This window comes from Trichosurus vulpecula, chromosome 5 (genome assembly GCF_011100635.1).
Source record: "Trichosurus vulpecula isolate mTriVul1 chromosome 5, mTriVul1.pri, whole genome shotgun sequence".
NCBI classification, from domain to species: domain Eukaryota; kingdom Metazoa; phylum Chordata; class Mammalia; order Diprotodontia; family Phalangeridae; genus Trichosurus; species Trichosurus vulpecula.
Window position 1 is genome coordinate 248,839,507 of NC_050577.1, and position 17,080 is coordinate 248,856,586.

General features: G+C 36.0%; 1 protein-coding gene across 1 annotated transcript in view; it reads left to right on the forward strand.

Moving 5' to 3' along the window:
• Nucleotides 1–17,080, forward strand: part of PTPRB (protein tyrosine phosphatase receptor type B) — a 165,442-nt gene that overhangs the window by 36,694 nt on the left and 111,668 nt on the right. The window lies entirely within an intron of this gene.

The following is a 17,080-nucleotide window of genomic DNA, read 5'->3' on the forward strand; positions in this document are numbered from 1 at the left end:
TCATATACCATGATTGTTCAACCATTCCCTAGTTGAGGCATCCCCTCAATTTTCAATTCTTTGCCCCCAAAAAAGATCTGATATAAATGCTTTTATACATAGAGGTCCTTTCATTTTTTTTAAAAAAATCTCTGTGGGATACAGATCTAGTAGTGGTAATACTGGGTGAAAGTGTGTGTGGTTTTATAGCCCTTCGGGCATAGTTCTAAATTGTTCTCCAGAACAGTTGATTGCTTGTTGTTGTTATTCAGTTATTTCAGTCATATCTGACTTCTTATGACTCCGTTGGGGTTTTCTTGGCAAAGATACTAAAGTTTGCTATTTCCTTCTCCATTTTATAGATAAGGAACTTAGGCAAGCAGAGGAAAGTGACTTGCCCAGGGTCACATAGCTACTAAGTGTCTGAGGCCAGATTTGAACTCATGAAGATGAATCTTCCAGATCCCAAGCCTCACGTTCCCCCTACTGCGCTACCTAGTTGCCCCCAGCATAGAGGGACCAGCTCATAATTCTATCAACAATGCATTAGTGTGCCTATTTTTTCACATCCCTTTCAGCTTTGGTCAGTTTCCTTTTCTGTCATGTTAGGCAATCTGAAAGATGTGAGGTGCTACCTTACAGTTGTTTTAATTTGTATTTATCTATTCAATAGTGATTTAGAGCATTTTTTTCCATGTAACTATTGATAGCTTTGATTTCATCTTCTTAAAACTGCCTGTTCATGGGCAACCAAACTGTGCATACCTTTTGATCTAGCAATACCACTACTTAGTCTGTACCCCAGAAAGTCATAAAAAACAGAAAAGGACCTACATGTGCAAAAATATTAATAGCAGCCCTTTTGTGGTGGCAAAATATTGGAAATTGAGAGGATGCCTATCAATTGGGGAATGACTGAACAAGTTGTGGTACATGAATGTAATGGAATACTATTGTGCAATAAGAAATGATGAGCAGGCAGACTTCAGAAAAACCTGGAAGGACTTATATGAACTGATGCAAAGTGAAATGAGCAGAACCAGGAAAACACCATATCAGCAACATTGTGTGATGATCGACTATGAATGACTCAGCTCTTCTCAGCAACAGAATGATCCAAGACAGGTGCAAAGGACTCACCAAGGAAAATACTATCCACATCCAGATAAAGAACTGATGGACTCTGAATGCACATCAAAGCATACTTTTTTCACTTACTTTATTCTTTTTTTGTGTTTTTTTCCTTTTGATCTGTTTCTTCTTTCACACATGTAACTAATATGGAAATATTATATAAAATTGCCTACCATTTTAGAAAGAGGGGAGGAAAAGGAGGGAGAGAGAAAAAATTTGGAACTCAAAAATCTGAATGCTAAAAAATTGTCTGGACATGTAATTAGGGGAAAAAATAAATACTATTAAAAAACAACCCTAGCACCAAGTACAGTGCCTGGCACATAGTAGGTACTTGATAAATACTTGGTGACTGATGAAAAATATGAGATTAAGAATATTGAAAAATATTTAAAAGCCTATTATTGAATTGATATGTAAAAACCTACTGTTCATATTCTTCGACCATTTATCAATTGGGGAATAGCAATTATTTTTACAAAATTTAGCTTAATTCCCTATATATTTTGAGAAATAAGGTCTTTATCACAGAAAATTATTGTAATTTTTTTTCCATTTCCCGCTAGTCTTCTAGTTTTTGGTTGCATTGGTTTTGTTTGCGCAAGAAGTTATTCATTTCATGGTATCAAAATTATTCATTTTGTCTCCTATAAAACTATCTCCTGTTTGTTCATAAACTCTTCCCTTATCCATAGACTTGAAAGGTAAAATTTTCCATGCTCCTATAATTTATGATATTACCTTTTATGTCTAAATCATGTACCCATTTTTACTCTATCTCAGTATGTTGTGTGAGATGTTGGTCCATGCTTAGTTTCTGCCAAATTGCTCTCTAATTTTCCCAGCGATCTTTGGGTTTATCAAAGACTATATTGCCATAGACATTTACTACAGTGTATCATGTTTTCACTCTATTCCACCAATCTGATGCTCCATTTCTAAACCAGTAGCAAATTGTTTTGATCATGACCACTTTGTAACATAGTTTGAAAACTGTTACTGCTAGCCTATCTTCCTTCACATTTTTTCATTGATTCCCTTGACATTTTTTCCCTTTTCTTCTTCCCAATGAATTTTATTATTATTTTCCTAGCTCTACAAAATAATTCATTGGTAGTTTGATTGGTATGGCACTGAACAAATAAAGCAACCTAGTCAGAATTGTCATTTTTTATATTGACTTGGCCTGCCCACAATTACTATATCTCCAGTTGTTTAGGTTTGTCTTTATTTGTGTGAAAAGGTTTTTTTGTGATTATGTTCATATAGTCCTTGGGTTTGTCTTGGCAGGTAGACTTTCAAGAATTTTACAATGTCTGCAGTTATTTTAAATAGAATTTCTCTTTCTATCTCTTCTTGATGGTTTGTTTTTTGGTAATATGAAGAAATGCTGATGATTTATGTGGGTTTATTTTGTATCTTACAACTTTGCTAAATTTGTCAATTGTTTCAAACAGTTTTTTAGTTGATTCTCTCTATTTCTTTAGGTATGACATCATATCATGTGAAAAGAATAATAGTTTGGTCTCCTGATTGCCTATTTTATTCCTTTGATTTCTTTTTCTTTTCATGTGTGCCTATGGGTATTCACAGTTATATAGCACTTTGGGCATAGTTCCAAATTGTTCTCCAGAATGGTTGGACCAGTTCACAACTCCACCAACAGTTCATTAGTGTACCTATTTTTCCACAATCCCTCCAGCATTTGTCATTTTCCTTTCCTGTTACATCAGACTATCTAAAAGGCATGAGGTGATATCTCAGAGTTGTCTACATTTGCATTTCTCTAATCAATAATTAATCTACTAATCTCTTTGCATTTCTAATACAATATTAAATAATAGTGATGATAACTGACATCTTTGCTTAACACTTAATCTTATTGGGAAGGCCTCTAGCTTATCCCCAATAGACACAATGTTTGCTCTTCATTTTAGATATATCATTTAAAGAAAGGTGACATTGATTCTTATGCTTTCTAGAATTTTTAATAGGAATGGATGTTGTGTTTTCTCAAAAGCTCTTACTACATCTCTTGAGATAATCATATGACTTTTGTTATTTTTTGTTATTGACATGGTTAATTATACCTATAGTTTTCCTAATATTGAACCAATCATAAATTCTTGGTATAAATCCTGCCTGGTCATCTTTTTGATATATTGCTGTAATCTCCTTGCTAGTATTTTCTTTAAATTTTTTGTATCAATATTGATTAGGGAAATTGATTTATAGTTTTCTTTGTCTGTTTTGGCTCTTCCTATATTAGGTACCAACACTATATTTGTGTTATAAAAGGAATTTGGTAGAAAGGTAATACTGAAATTAATTGTTCCTAAAATGTTTGCTATAATTCACTTTTAAATCCAAAAGGTTCTCACAATTTTTTTATTAGGGGGCTCATTTATGATTTGTTCAACTCCTTTTTCTAAGATAAGGTTACTTAAATATTCTATCTCTTCTGTTAATCTGGGAAATTTATATTTTTGGAAGTATTCATCAGTTTTACTTAGATTATCAATTTTACTGTCATATTATTGAACAAAACGACTCCTAGTAATAGCTTTAATTTCGTCTTCGTTGGTGGTACAATCACCCTTTTCATTTTTGAAACTAGTAATTTTGGGTTTTCTCTTACTTTTTTAAATCAAATTAATTGGGTGTTTTTTTCATAAAACCAGTTCCCAGTTTTATTTATTAATTCATTTTTTAACTTTCAATTGTACTAAACTCTCCTTTGAATTGGAGGATTTCTATTTTGTTGTTTAACTGGGGATTTTTGATTTGTTTTTTTTCTAACTTTTTTCAGTTGAATGCCCTATTCATTGATCTGTCCTTTCTCTATTTAATTGATGTAAACATTTAGAGATATATAGATTTTCTTCTAAGTACTGCTTTGGCTGTATGCTACAAATTTTAGTACATTGTCTCATTGTTGTCATTCTCTTTAATAACATTATTTATCATTTCTATGACTTGCTCTTTGACCCATTCATTCCTTGGGTTTAGATTACTGTAATTAGTATGCAATAAATTTTTAATCTATGCTTCTGTGGTTTTTATTGAATATAATTTTATTACATTATTTCTGCTTTTCTGCATTTGTTTCTGAGGTTTTGTGCCCTAAAACATGGTCAGTTTTTGTGAAGGTGCCATATACAGCTGAGAAAAATGTGTGCTCCTTTCCATTCCCATTAAATTTTCTCCAGAAGTCTATCACATCTAAATGTTCTAAAATTCCATTCATTTCCTTCTTTCTTATTATTTTATGCTTAGATTTATCTAACACTAAGAGTAAAAATTTAAGTTTCCCCACTAGTATAGTTTTGCTATTTCTTCCTGTAGTTCATTTAACTTTTCAAGAATTTGTATGCTATACCTTTTGGTGCATATATATTTAATATTGACATTACTTCATTGTCTATGTTGCTTTTAATCAAGATGTAGTTTCGCTTATTATCTCTTTTAATTAGGTCTATTTTTACTTTTCCTTTGTCTGAAATCATGATTGTTATCTCCACCTTTTTTTTGCATCAGCTAAAGCACAATAGATTCTGTTCCACACCTCTATTTTGACTCTGTGGGTCTCTCTGTTTCAAGTGGATTACTTATAAACAACATATTGTGGGATGCCGATTTCTAATGTGTTTTGCTATTTGTTTTTGTTTTATGGGTAAATTCATCCCATTCGCAATTATAGTTACTATCTATGCATTTCCAATCATCCTATTTTCTTCTATTTTATCCTTCTCTGGCTCTATTTGCCTCTTCCCTCCACAAAAAAACCTGTTTTCTTCTGATAAGTATCTCCCTTAATCTGCCCTGTCTTTTATCAACCTTTCTTTTGTCCTTTTTCTCTTCTGCTCCCAGCTGGATAAAATAGATTTCTTTATCCAATTTACTGTGTGTATGTGTATGTGTGTATATATGTGTATATATATATATAATATGTATGTACATATACCTATATGTGTGTATATACATGTACATACACATATACCCTTCTTTGAACCAATTCCAATGACAGAGATTCAAGCAGTCAGCCCCACCTACCATTTCCTCTATACTATAAAAGTTTTGTAAAAGTTCTCCATTGCATGCCTCTTCTATGTGAGAAAATTTTCCCTATTCTTTCCCTCCTTTCCACCTTATCCTAGTGCCTCCCTCTTTCTCATCCATTCTTTTATTTTTAGACTATCCCAACATAATTGACTAACTTCTATGTCTTCTGCCTATGTAGAATATTTATAACTACCCTAATAATGATAAAATTCTTAGGAGTTATGTGTATCATCTTTCCATCTAGGAATGCAAATAGTTTAACCCTATTGAGTCCCTTATGATTTCTCTTTCATGTTTATCTTTTTATGCTTCTCTTGAGTGTTGTATTTGAAAGCCAAATTTTCTCATCTGCTCTGGTCTTTTCATCAAGAATATTTGGAAGTCCTCTATTTTATTAAATGTCTATTTTTCCCCTAAAGAATTATACTCAGTTTTGTTGAGTAAGTTATTCTTGGTTGTAATCCTAGCTCCTTTGCCTTCCAGAATAATATATTCCAAACCCTCCACTCCTTTAACATAGAAGCTGCTAAATCTTGTGTGATCCTGGCTGTGATTCAATGATATTTCAATTATTTCTTTCTGGTTGCCTAAAGTATCTGCTCTTTGACCTGGGAGCTCTGGAATTTGGCTTTAATACTCCTGAGGGTTTTCATTTTGGGATCTCTTTCAGAAGGTAATCAGTGGATTCCTTCAATTTCTATTTTACCCTCTGGATATAAGATATCAGAGCAGTTTTTCTTGATAACTTTTTGAAACATGATGCATAGGCTCTGTTTTCTATCATGCTTTCCAGGTAGTCCAACAATTCTGAAATTATATCTCCTTGATTTATTTTCCAAATCAGTTTTTGATGAGATAGTTCACATTTTCATCTATTTCTTCATTCTTTTGATTTTGTTTTATTGTTTCTTGAAGTCTCATGAAATCATTAGTTTCCACTTGGCTAATTCTAATTTTTAAGAAGTTATTTTCTTCAGTGAGCTTTTCTACCTTTTTTTTCATTTGGCCAATTCTGCTTTTTAAGAAGTTATTTTCATAATGAAATTTTATGCATCTTTTACCATGTATTAAATTCTGGTTTTTAAGGTATTATTTTCTTCAGTATTTTATGCCTCTTTTACCAAACAATTAATTGTTTTTTTCATAATTTTCCTACATTGTTCCCATATGTTCTCCAGATTTTTTCTCTATCGTTCTTATTTGATTTTTTAAAATAATTTTTAGCACTTTCAGGAATTCTTGTTGGGCTTGTGTCTAATTCATTTCTTTCCCTTTAAGGCTTTTATTTGTAGCTGTTTTGACATTGCTGTCCTCTTCTGAGTTTATGTCTTGATCTTCCCTGTCACCATAGCAGCTTTTAGTGATTGATTTTCTTTTGTTTTGTTTTTGTTTTTCTTGTTTGCTCATTTTTCCAGCCTGTTTCTTGATTTTGAAGTATATGTTAAAGTTGGTCTCTTGGGATAGCAAGACTTTCTCTCCACCCTGAAACCATGACTTGGAAATGAGTATAGGGATATAGGCAATGTAGTTGCAAACAGTGCACTGTCCTGCACCCAGTGCTAGCACAAAAGTCCCCTCTAGTCCCTCTTCGACCAGTTGACTAATCTCCTTATCATCTCTGGTTTGAGAGTTCCCAAAGCTGCTGCAGCTTCTATTGCTGCCTCTAAAGTCTACCACTGGTTTTGCTGCCACATGGACTCTGGGCCAACCTCCACACCAGTGCCGCAAACCTTTCTTTCCAACCACCTAAGTTTTCTTGGGCTGGAAAAATAATGTCTCATTCTGACCTTTTGTTGACTCTGCCACTCCAAGATTTAATTTGAGACCCTACTTTAAAGTTGTTTGGAGGGGAATATTGGGAGAGAGTTGCTTCCTCTACTCTGCCATCTTGGTCCTGCCCCTGCAAGTCCCCACAGGGAACATTCTAAAATTTTAAGTGAAGAATGAATTGTGTACCTGTATCCATGAAGGAAATTTCTACACTGGAACCCTAACTTGATAAAAAAAATTTCTCTGAACTAAAAAAAATTAATTAGCAGTTTACTTTGGATTTTGCTCTTCCTAAGACTAACCAAGTGATTCTAAGGAAGTCTTGCTAAAGGAGATGGATTATATCACTTGAATAAATGATTCTAAAAATGAAACTGAGCAATCAGGAAGCACCTACTGTGTGCCAGACACTATGCAAGGTGCTGGGGATGCAAAGACAAAAGTGAACCCTCCCAGTTTTCAAAGAGTTGACATTCTTTTGGGAGAAACAGCAAGCATATTATACACATATACACACAATAAATACAAGATAATTTCTAGGGGCTGGAGGTGAGGATTGAGTGTGGAGGTGATCAGAAAAGACCTCATGTAGGATATAGCACTTGAGCTGAACTTGCAAAGAAGCTAGGGTTTCTAAGAGAAAAGGGTAAGGAGGGAATGCATCATAGGCGTGGAAAGAAGGGCACAGCCAAAGACCAAGAGATAGGAGATAGAATGTTCTGTGTGAGGAATAAAAATTAGGCCAGTATATCTTGACCATACAGTATATGAATGGGAGAATTATTTCCAAATTCTGAAGAGGTAGACTGCAGACAGGTAGGGTGGGGTTATAAAGAGCCTAATATAGGAAATTTTATTAGATTCTAGAAGCAAAAAGGAGGCACTGGGGCTTATGTCCAACCTGTGGTTTAGCAAAAATCTTGGGCAGATGTATGGGAGGATGAATTGAACAGGGAAGAAGCAGGGAGACCAGTGATACAACAGAAATGACTGTTAACACAGCCCAGTAGAATATAAGCCAGTAGAATTTTAGCTCCTTGAGGGAAGTCTGATTTTTTTCTTTTCCCCACTTCCTATCACAGTACTTAATAAATAAATCCTTGTTGAATGAATGAATGTTTCATACACACATAAACACCCACATACATACACACCTTCAAGTATTGCTGATGCTTCCCACATTTTTTTGATAGTGAAATACCTTAAACCTTGTGGTGTCATTTTCTGTTTTTAAACCTCTTACTCATGGATTTAATTTCATTTTCACAAACATTAAGTGTTATTCTAGGCATTGTTCTAGGTTCCGAGAATAAGAAAATGAAAATAAAATACTCCTTGTCTTAAAGGCATGCATAGTCTATTGGGAGACATACACACACATATGTACACATGTATATATATATATATATGTATATATGTATATATATATATGTGTATATATGTATATAAATATATATGTATGTAACTATAATACTAGATGTGAGGGCAGAAGGCTGAAACATGACTTAAGTCCTGCCTTCAAGGAACTTATATCTAGTGGGGGGGGTGGTATAAGATAAATATAATAAGTATATCAATAACAAGAGTTATAAAATTAGGAGAGAATGGGAGAGGTTCAAACAATGATATGAGATAGCCTAAAAAAAAGAGAATAAAAATAGCTGGAGGTGAAGGGAGGGAATGAGAGGTAGGCATGGAATGGGAGAGAAGGGCGAACTACTTTTATGAGGAAAGTAGCACCTGAGCTGAACTTTGAGGAAAGAAAAGATTGTAAAAGGCAAAAATGTTCACAAAAACCCTTCTAGGTATGATGGAAGGTGCGCACAGTGGGACGGAAACAGGAAAGAGCAGGGAATAGCTATTCCCTGATACTGTCTTGATCTTTCCCATAGTCCCATTCAGTTGAAATGTAGAATGTTTCTAGTAGGGCAATGAATGAGGTATGGAAAGATATGTTGGGACCAGAGCATAGACGGCATTGAATGTCAACCTAAAAAAAATCTATAATCTATATCTCATATGGGAAGCAATGGAGAAATACCAAAGATTTTTAATCAAGCAGGTGATGTGATCTGAGATCTGCCTTAGAAATATCAGTCTGTGAAGAATGGATTGGAGACTGTTGTGGTAGTTCAGGCAAGAAATAATGAAGGGGAATTAATGGGAGAGATGCCACAGAAGTAGGAGAAAATGAAGGCACATTAACTGATTGAATATGATGGGAGGAGTTAGACTGTTAGCTCCTTCAGAGCAGGGACTGTTTTTGACCTTTTTTTGTATCCCCAGTGCTTGCTTGGCACAGTGCCTGACACATAGTAGGCAATAAACACTTGATGACTTGACTTGTGAGGAAAAGGAGTCAAAAGTGCCCAGAGTTTCTAGCCTGGGCAACTGGGAGTTTAGTGGTTTTAAGAAAAGAAATAGAGGCATTAAAAGGAAAGGTATGATTTTAGGGGGAAAGTTGAGTTCAATTCTGGACATATTCTGGACCACAGAATATCTAGCATTTGGAATCACAGAATATGATCTCAGAGGAGATATCAGGGTTTGAAACAAAGGTTCGTATACATAAAGGGACTTAGTCATGGAAGTAGATATAAATCCGAGATCTTGTGGGCTGAGTATCATAATTTCATATTCCCAGAAATCAGTACTTTATTTCTCTTTTCCTTACCCTGTTATCACAGGTATCACAGAGATGGACAATTCCTCACTAAAAAGTAGGCAGCATTTAATTTCTGAACCATCACGAAAGTCAACACATATGTATTAAGTCCTCGCTATATGCCACGCACTATGATAAGTGCTATGAATAGAAATACAAGCAGAAAAAATTAGGCCTTCAAGGAGTTTATGTTCTTTTTTTTTTTTAAAAAAAAAAAGAAGAGTTGCTGATTTTAATTTCTTATTTAAATATAGTGATTTTTTTAAAAGAATACACTATAAAACTTTACTCTGCAAATATTTTACATAAATGTAAACATGCATATTTCCACCATATAGTAAAGCAGCTATGAAAATAAGGAGTGAAGACAATAGATAAAAGGAAGATGAACGAGGCAGGATGGGGAGGAGGGGCAGTGTAAAGATGAAGTTACCTGGATTTGAGACATCGTAGACAAAGTCTGAGAGAGTCAGTAGTGCAGCTTGAAACATATTCAGCCTGAGAATCCTCCTTAAATGGAGGTTTGAGGAGGAAACAGCCAGTCAGAGGGAAAGGCTGCAGAGTAGAGGGTACAGTTGTCACTTCCACACTGTGGGGGTTAGGGGCACCGCACCCAGTGACCTAGAAAATCCACATAAAATTTTTTAGCCCTCCCTTCATACCAGAGAAGTCTGTTTTTTTTTTCTTTTTCTTTTATGGAGTGTTTACAGTACCTTATTGTAAAATTTGGGTTAAGTATTTGGTTATAGGTTATGTGTACGTCAACGTTAAGTAAAAATACCTTTTCTGTATTATCTACTGGCCTTCGTGTGTTGTCTGAGGCTTCCGCAAAACTCCCCCAAAATTCCCATTTAATTTCTTATACCAACCTGTGATATATCAAAACCACAATGGGGAAAGTCATGCTGTTGAAGGGATAACTGTACTTTTAATGTATAAAGTCCAGGAGTCAAGTGAGCTTCCAGGGTGAAGAGGTTTCTAAGTATTGTAGAGAAAGATAGAAAAATGAACTAAGTATTAAGTGCTAATTATATGCAAAGCCCTGGGTTAAATGCTCAGAACACATAGAAAAGTCAGACAGTCCCTGTTCTCAAGGAGCTATTTTGTCTGAGGGAGAAAACATTAATGGAAGGGTTCAACTACAAGTAAAATGTTCAGGTTCTGTGGTATTTGGGGAGCAATGAAGAAGCCTATGGAAATTAATGTCTCTTCTTTTCCAGAGATAAAATATCCGTTTCTGATGTTGAAGCATTTGACAGGGCCAATGACTAGTGACAAGAACTTTCTTTTCTGGGTCTTTGGTAGCTATGGAAGTATCTTCTGTGGGAGCAGTTGGTAGGCTTCCCAGAATGATGGAAGATGCTGGGCTAGAAGCATGGCCATTTCCAAGGCTCCTGGATTCAGGGTCCTGGGCTGTTTCCATCAGGATCTGAGGGACAATAGCACAGTAGATAGAAGCACTGGACCTGGAGTCAGGAAGACCTGAGTCCAAAGTCAGCCTCAGACACTTACCAGCTGCAAGACCTTGGGGAAATGATTTAATGGCTTCTTGCCTCAGTTTCCTCAACTGTAAAAATGGAGATAATGCCATTTACCTCCCTGGGTTAGTATGAGGATCAATTGAGATAGTTTTTGTAAAGCACATAGAACAGCACCTGGCACATAGTAACACTAAATAAAGGCTAACTGTAGTAGTAGTAGTGGTAGTAGAGGTAGTGGTGGTACTGGTAGTAGTGTTAGTAGTGGTAGTAGTGGTGGTAGTAGTAGTAGTAGTAGTAGTCATAGTTATAGTCATAGTCATAGTAGTAGTAGTAGTAGTAGTAGTAGTAGTAGTAGTAGTAGTGGTAGTGGTACTGGTAGTAGTGGTAGTAGTGGTAGCAGTGGTAGTAGTGGTGGTAGTAGTAGTAGTAGTCATAGTTATAGTCATAGTAGTAGTAGTAGTAGTGTAGTCATAGTAGTCATAGGAGTGATAGTAGTCATAGTAGCAGTAGTGGTGATAGTGGTACTGGTAGTGGTGGTGGTACTGGTAGTAGTGGTAGATGTAGTAGTGTAGTCATAGTAGTCATAGGAGTGGTAGTACTCATAGTAGTAGTAGTGGTGATAGTGGTACTGGTAGTGGTGGTAGTAGTAGTAGTCATAGTAGTAGTAGTGGTGACAGTGGTACTGGTAGTGTACTGGTAGTAGTCATGGTAGTCATAGTAGTAGTAGTGGTGGTAGCGGTAGTGGTACTGGTAGTGGTTGTAGTAGTAGTAGTAGTAGTAGTAGAGGTAGTGGTAGTGGTACTGGTAGTAGTGGTAGTAGTAGAGGTAGTGATAGTGGTACTGGTAGTAATAGTAGTAGTAGTAGTAGTAGAGGTAGTGATAGTGGTGCTGGTAGTAGTGGTAGTAGTAGTAGTAGAGGTAGTGATAGTGGTGCTGGTAGTAGTGGTAGTAGTAGTAGAGGTAGTGATAGTGGTGCTGGTAGTAGTGGTAGTAGTAGTAGTAGAGGTAGTGATAGTGGTGCTGGTAGTAGTGGTAGTAGTGGTGGTAGAGGTGGTGGTGGTAGTAGTAGTAGTAGTAGAGGTAGTGGTACTGGTAGTAGTGGTAGTAGTGGTGGTAGTAGTAGTAGTCATAGTTATAGTCATAGTCATAGTAGTAGTAGTAGTAGTAGTAATAGTGGTAGTGGTACTGGTAGTAGCGGTGGTAGTAGTAATAGTAGTAGTAGTCATAGTCATCGTAGCAGTAGTGGTAGTGGTAGTGATAGTGGTAGTAGTGGTAGTAGTAGTGGTGGTGGTAGCAGCTTCTTGCCTCAGTTTCCTCAACTGTAAAAATGGAGATAATGCCATTTACCTCCCTGGGTTAGTATGAGGATCAATTGAGATAGTTTTTGTAAAGCATATAGAACAGCACCTGGCACATAGTAACACTAAATAAAGGCTAACTGTAGTAGTAGTAGTGGTAGTAGAGGTAGTGGTGGTACTGGTAGTAGTGTTAGTAGTGGTAGTAGTAGTAGTAGTAGTAGTCATAGTTATAGTCATAGTCATAGTAGTAGTAGTAGTAGTAGTAGTAGTAGTAGTAGTAGTAGTGGTAGTGGTACTGGTAGTAGTGGTAGTAGTGGTAGTAGTGGTGGTAGTAGTAGTAGTAGTCATAGCTATAGTCATAGTAGTAGTAGTAGTAGTGTAGTCATAGTAGTCGTAGGAGTGATAGTAGTCATAGTAGCAGTAGTGGTGATAGTGGTACTGGTAGTGGTGGTGGTACTGGTAGTAGTGGTAATCATAATCATAGTAGTAGTAGTAGTAGTAGTAGCAGCAGCAGTAGTAGTTGTTGTTGTTGTTGTCAAGGTACTGGTGCTAGTGCTCAAACTCTGCTGGCACATGCCACCTCTCATCTCTTCCCCAGGCTTCCTTGATGCTTCCGACAGGCAAACTCTCCCGCCTATGTGTGGCAGTTTGTTGGCAGTTGGTAGGGATAGCTGGCCCTTTCTACACAGGAGTTGCTTCCCCAGATAGGGGAGCCCCCTGTGAGGGACAAGTTGAAAGCAGGATGGGTGGCCTTAGGGGCACTATCACTCCCAGGGCTCCTGTGCCTACCTGACTGCTGGTGGCAGCTGGTCAGTAGCTAATACTGGTCCTGATGAGGAAGGTGGGCCCCCTCTCCACAAATATTGCTCCCCTCCAAAATGGCTTTGGGGGCTAGGTTAGAAGTCTTGGGTTCAGGGTCCTGGGCTGTCTCCATCAGAGTCTCAGGGGAAATGGTGGTACCCTGCCCTGCCTGGCACTTGCTGCCTCCTATGTCTCCTTCCAGGTGCTTTGTCTAAGAGAGTCAGGACGGTAGCCTGGAGAGGAATGAAGATACGGGTGGCCTGAGCCTCCTCCTAAAATCTTTTTTAAGGGAAGGGAACTTTCCACCAACTATCTTTTTGTACATTTATTTATCCTTCAATTTTGTGAGGAAAGCATGTTGGTCGGTATATAATAGAGCCTAAACCCCAGACTGCTCTGTGCTAAAAGTTAAATAGTATATATAAAAGTATAATATAATATAATAGTATAGTATAACGTAATAGTATAATATACAATTATTATAATTATATATTATTGAATATTTATAATTATGTATAATATATAATATAAATGTGTGATAATATATGATAATATGGCTCTTATTATATAATACTATTATATTGTGTCATTAATTATATTTTATATTATATATTATGTTAACATTATTCATTAATGTTAATTAATGTTATATGTTACATGTAATATATAACATATTGTATAATATTATTTTAATTATCATATTCCAGAATGGAAGACTAGTAGAACCAAGGGAGTACCCATGTTGATAAGATCGACATATCCATTAAAGTATTAGAAAAAATATTAACTGAATCACATAATTTTGGATTCGGGTGCTCAGAGGTCATTGAGTTCAAACAGTACACGAAAAGGGATCACCTCTGCAGCAAGAAATCAGTCAACCAAAAATATCCATTAAGTATATCTTCTGTGCCAGATACTGTGCTAGGCACTGTGAATACAAGAACTAAGAATGAAATAGTATCTTCTCAAGAAGAACTCACATTCTAACGGGGAAGACATTTAAAAATATATAGAACATAAATAGAAAGTGAATCAACATAATTAAACAAAAGGGAATTTGTGGGAGAGAGCACTGTCAGTTGAGGGGAGTCATAAAAAACTTCATGCCAAAGATGGTGTTTGAGTTCTTAGAGGAGAGGGACCCTCAGAGGCAGAGGTTAAGAAGGGAATGTAACAGTCTTAGCAAGTAGTCTTGCAGCCTCCACATAAAGACAGAATGAGGGAGTAACCCAGCAAGGCATCCTATTTCATTTCTAGACAGCTCTAACTGTTATAAAGTGTATCCTTTTATTGAAGCTAAAATTTACCATTCTGAAACTTTCACTCAGTATGCCTAAATCTTCTCCCCAGGTCCAAGAACATCCGAAATAACTCTCAAAGATGAAAACATTTTAAATAGTTAAAAGAAAGCTATGGATCTCTAATCTATCTTCTCTTCTGCAGGCTAAATATCACCAGCTCAAACCAATTGTGCCATTGTTCCTGAGTGGGGTATGACAATCTACTCCCCTATTACCTCATTCGCCAACCCTGTTTAAAAAAAAAGTCTCCTTTCCTGATCACAGCTTTCCTATGTCCATTGTCTCCCCAATCCAAATGTATGCTCTTTGAAAGCATGAGCTGTTTTTGCTTCTTTGTTTGTATCCCCAGCACTCAGCTCAGCACTTGGTGCTCTACATAGTCATGACTTAATAAATGGCTTTTTATTCACACAACATAATCTCCAGTTCTGCTCACCCTCTCTTGGATGTAGTCTAGTTTGTCAATATTCTTCCCAAATTATAACACATAGAAAGAAATTTAATGTTCTCAATATATCCTGGCCAAGACAAAGCAGGGTGAATTCTTATCACCTTTTTCATTCTAGACAGCACATCTTTATTAACATAGCCTAAGACTTGGTTACCATGTTACAAGATTGACTTATATTAAACTTATATGGACTGTAGACCACGTCATACTATTGAATTATATTGAGCCCAGATGTAGAATTTTTATTCAACTCTATTACATTTAATTTTATTAGAATTGACTCATTCTTTCTCATTGAATCCTAACTCAGTTTACCTACAAGTTAGCTATCCCTACAAACTTTATATTATTTGTATATATAAGCATTACATCTTTGTCTTCATGAAAGTACTAGATTAAAATGCTGAGTAGCACAGGGCCAAGAATAGAGCCTTTGGGCAGTCCATTAAAACTTCCTTCTTGGATGAACATTGATCCATTAATTACTGTTACTGTTCTTTTGGTTATTCAACTGTTTCTCCATCTAATTTACTTCTTTCTCCACCATGTCTATAAAGAGATTTCTTGCACAGAGAGATATTTTTCCCCCAAATAACTCTGCTGAAATCCTAGTTTATAAACTTTCTAAAGAATTCCTCCTGGTCTACTGGAGTGTTGTGAAAGAAATGAAGCATGGAAAGGCTTCCTGAGAAATAGAAGCTCCCCAGAGCCTCTTAGAAGGTGCCAAATTAGAATGAACAAAGAGGGATGGGTAGAGGTAGCTTGGGTAGGGAAGGTTAGATGACTGATCTTGGTGGGTTAATTTAAAGAAAAGAGGAAAAAGCTTAATTCTGATTTAGTCTGTGATAGTATTTTAAGTTAGAAGAGGAGTAATAGGTACAAGTCAATAATTCATTTCAACAAGCATTTATTAAGTGCTTTCTATGTAAAAGGCATTTCACCCATATTGAGTGTAGAGGGCATGAAAATATAACCTTAGTTATAGCACAGAAAAAACAATTAAAAGGGAGTAGTGTTAGAAAAAGGAAGAAAATAGAAATCATTATAGTCTTCTAGCAATGATAATTTGCACTGTACAATTACAAAGAGAGATGATATTGTATAAAAAAGCATCATAGGCTTGGTAAAGTAGCTGAATTCTCTTGGCAGAGGGGAGGAATGGGAAGTATTGTTTAGTAAATGCAAATGAACCAGTTGGAGAGGGAGGCAAGCAATACACAATTTTCCTGGAAACTTAAAATTAAACTCTGTGGGATTTAATGGCTCCAAATGTTAAAAGATATGTGTGTATGATCTCAGATCTAGCTGCAGATAAAAAAAGAGCAAAGAGTTTGTGCAAGATAAATGTGCATATTACTTTATTAAAGAGATAGAAGGAAGGAATAAGACAACACTTTCCCAAATGGAATTAAATCTATTTTGCTTGTTTATTTTCCACTGTTCTTCAAACTAAAAACTGTTACTGTACACAATGTAGTATCAAGTGAGCATGGCATATTTAATTTTTAAAAATAAAACTAAATGCCTCCTTTCCTCTCCATTTAGCAACCTCAACAGGTCTTTTTAACTCTTGGAAATGACAATGTGAAACATGCTATAGTTGCTACAGTGATATCTAAAGGAAATGATAATAAATTATTAAAGGTGTGGGTCATACTTTGGCTGTTATCTGCATAGAATTCATTTTGTTTGTTCCTTGAGAATCAGGAAACTTCTGTATATTGTTAGTCCCAGAGTCATTCAAGGACCCGGAGGTACGTTGTGTCAAGGGCACAATTAGGTACAAAAAACTGAGGGAAATGTGCTTATAATGCTCTGCCACTGAGGTAACCCTGAAATTATGGAGGGCTTACATACATTACTTTGTGTAATAATGAAAAGAATTTTTTAGATTCTTAGAGCTGGAAGTGTCTTGATGGATTTGTATTCAGTAATATGCCACGAGGTGTAGTTTAGATTGCTTTGTTTATTTGGTGGTATTTAGTTAAGAATTAATGATCAAATTGACTTGTGACCTTATTATCCTTTGCTGAGCAGTAGTATTAAGGTAACTTGAAAAAATGGGTACAACTTCAGCGGATAAAATCCAAGCAAACTATTGCATCCCTCGATCGTTCAGTGGACTCATAAATGGC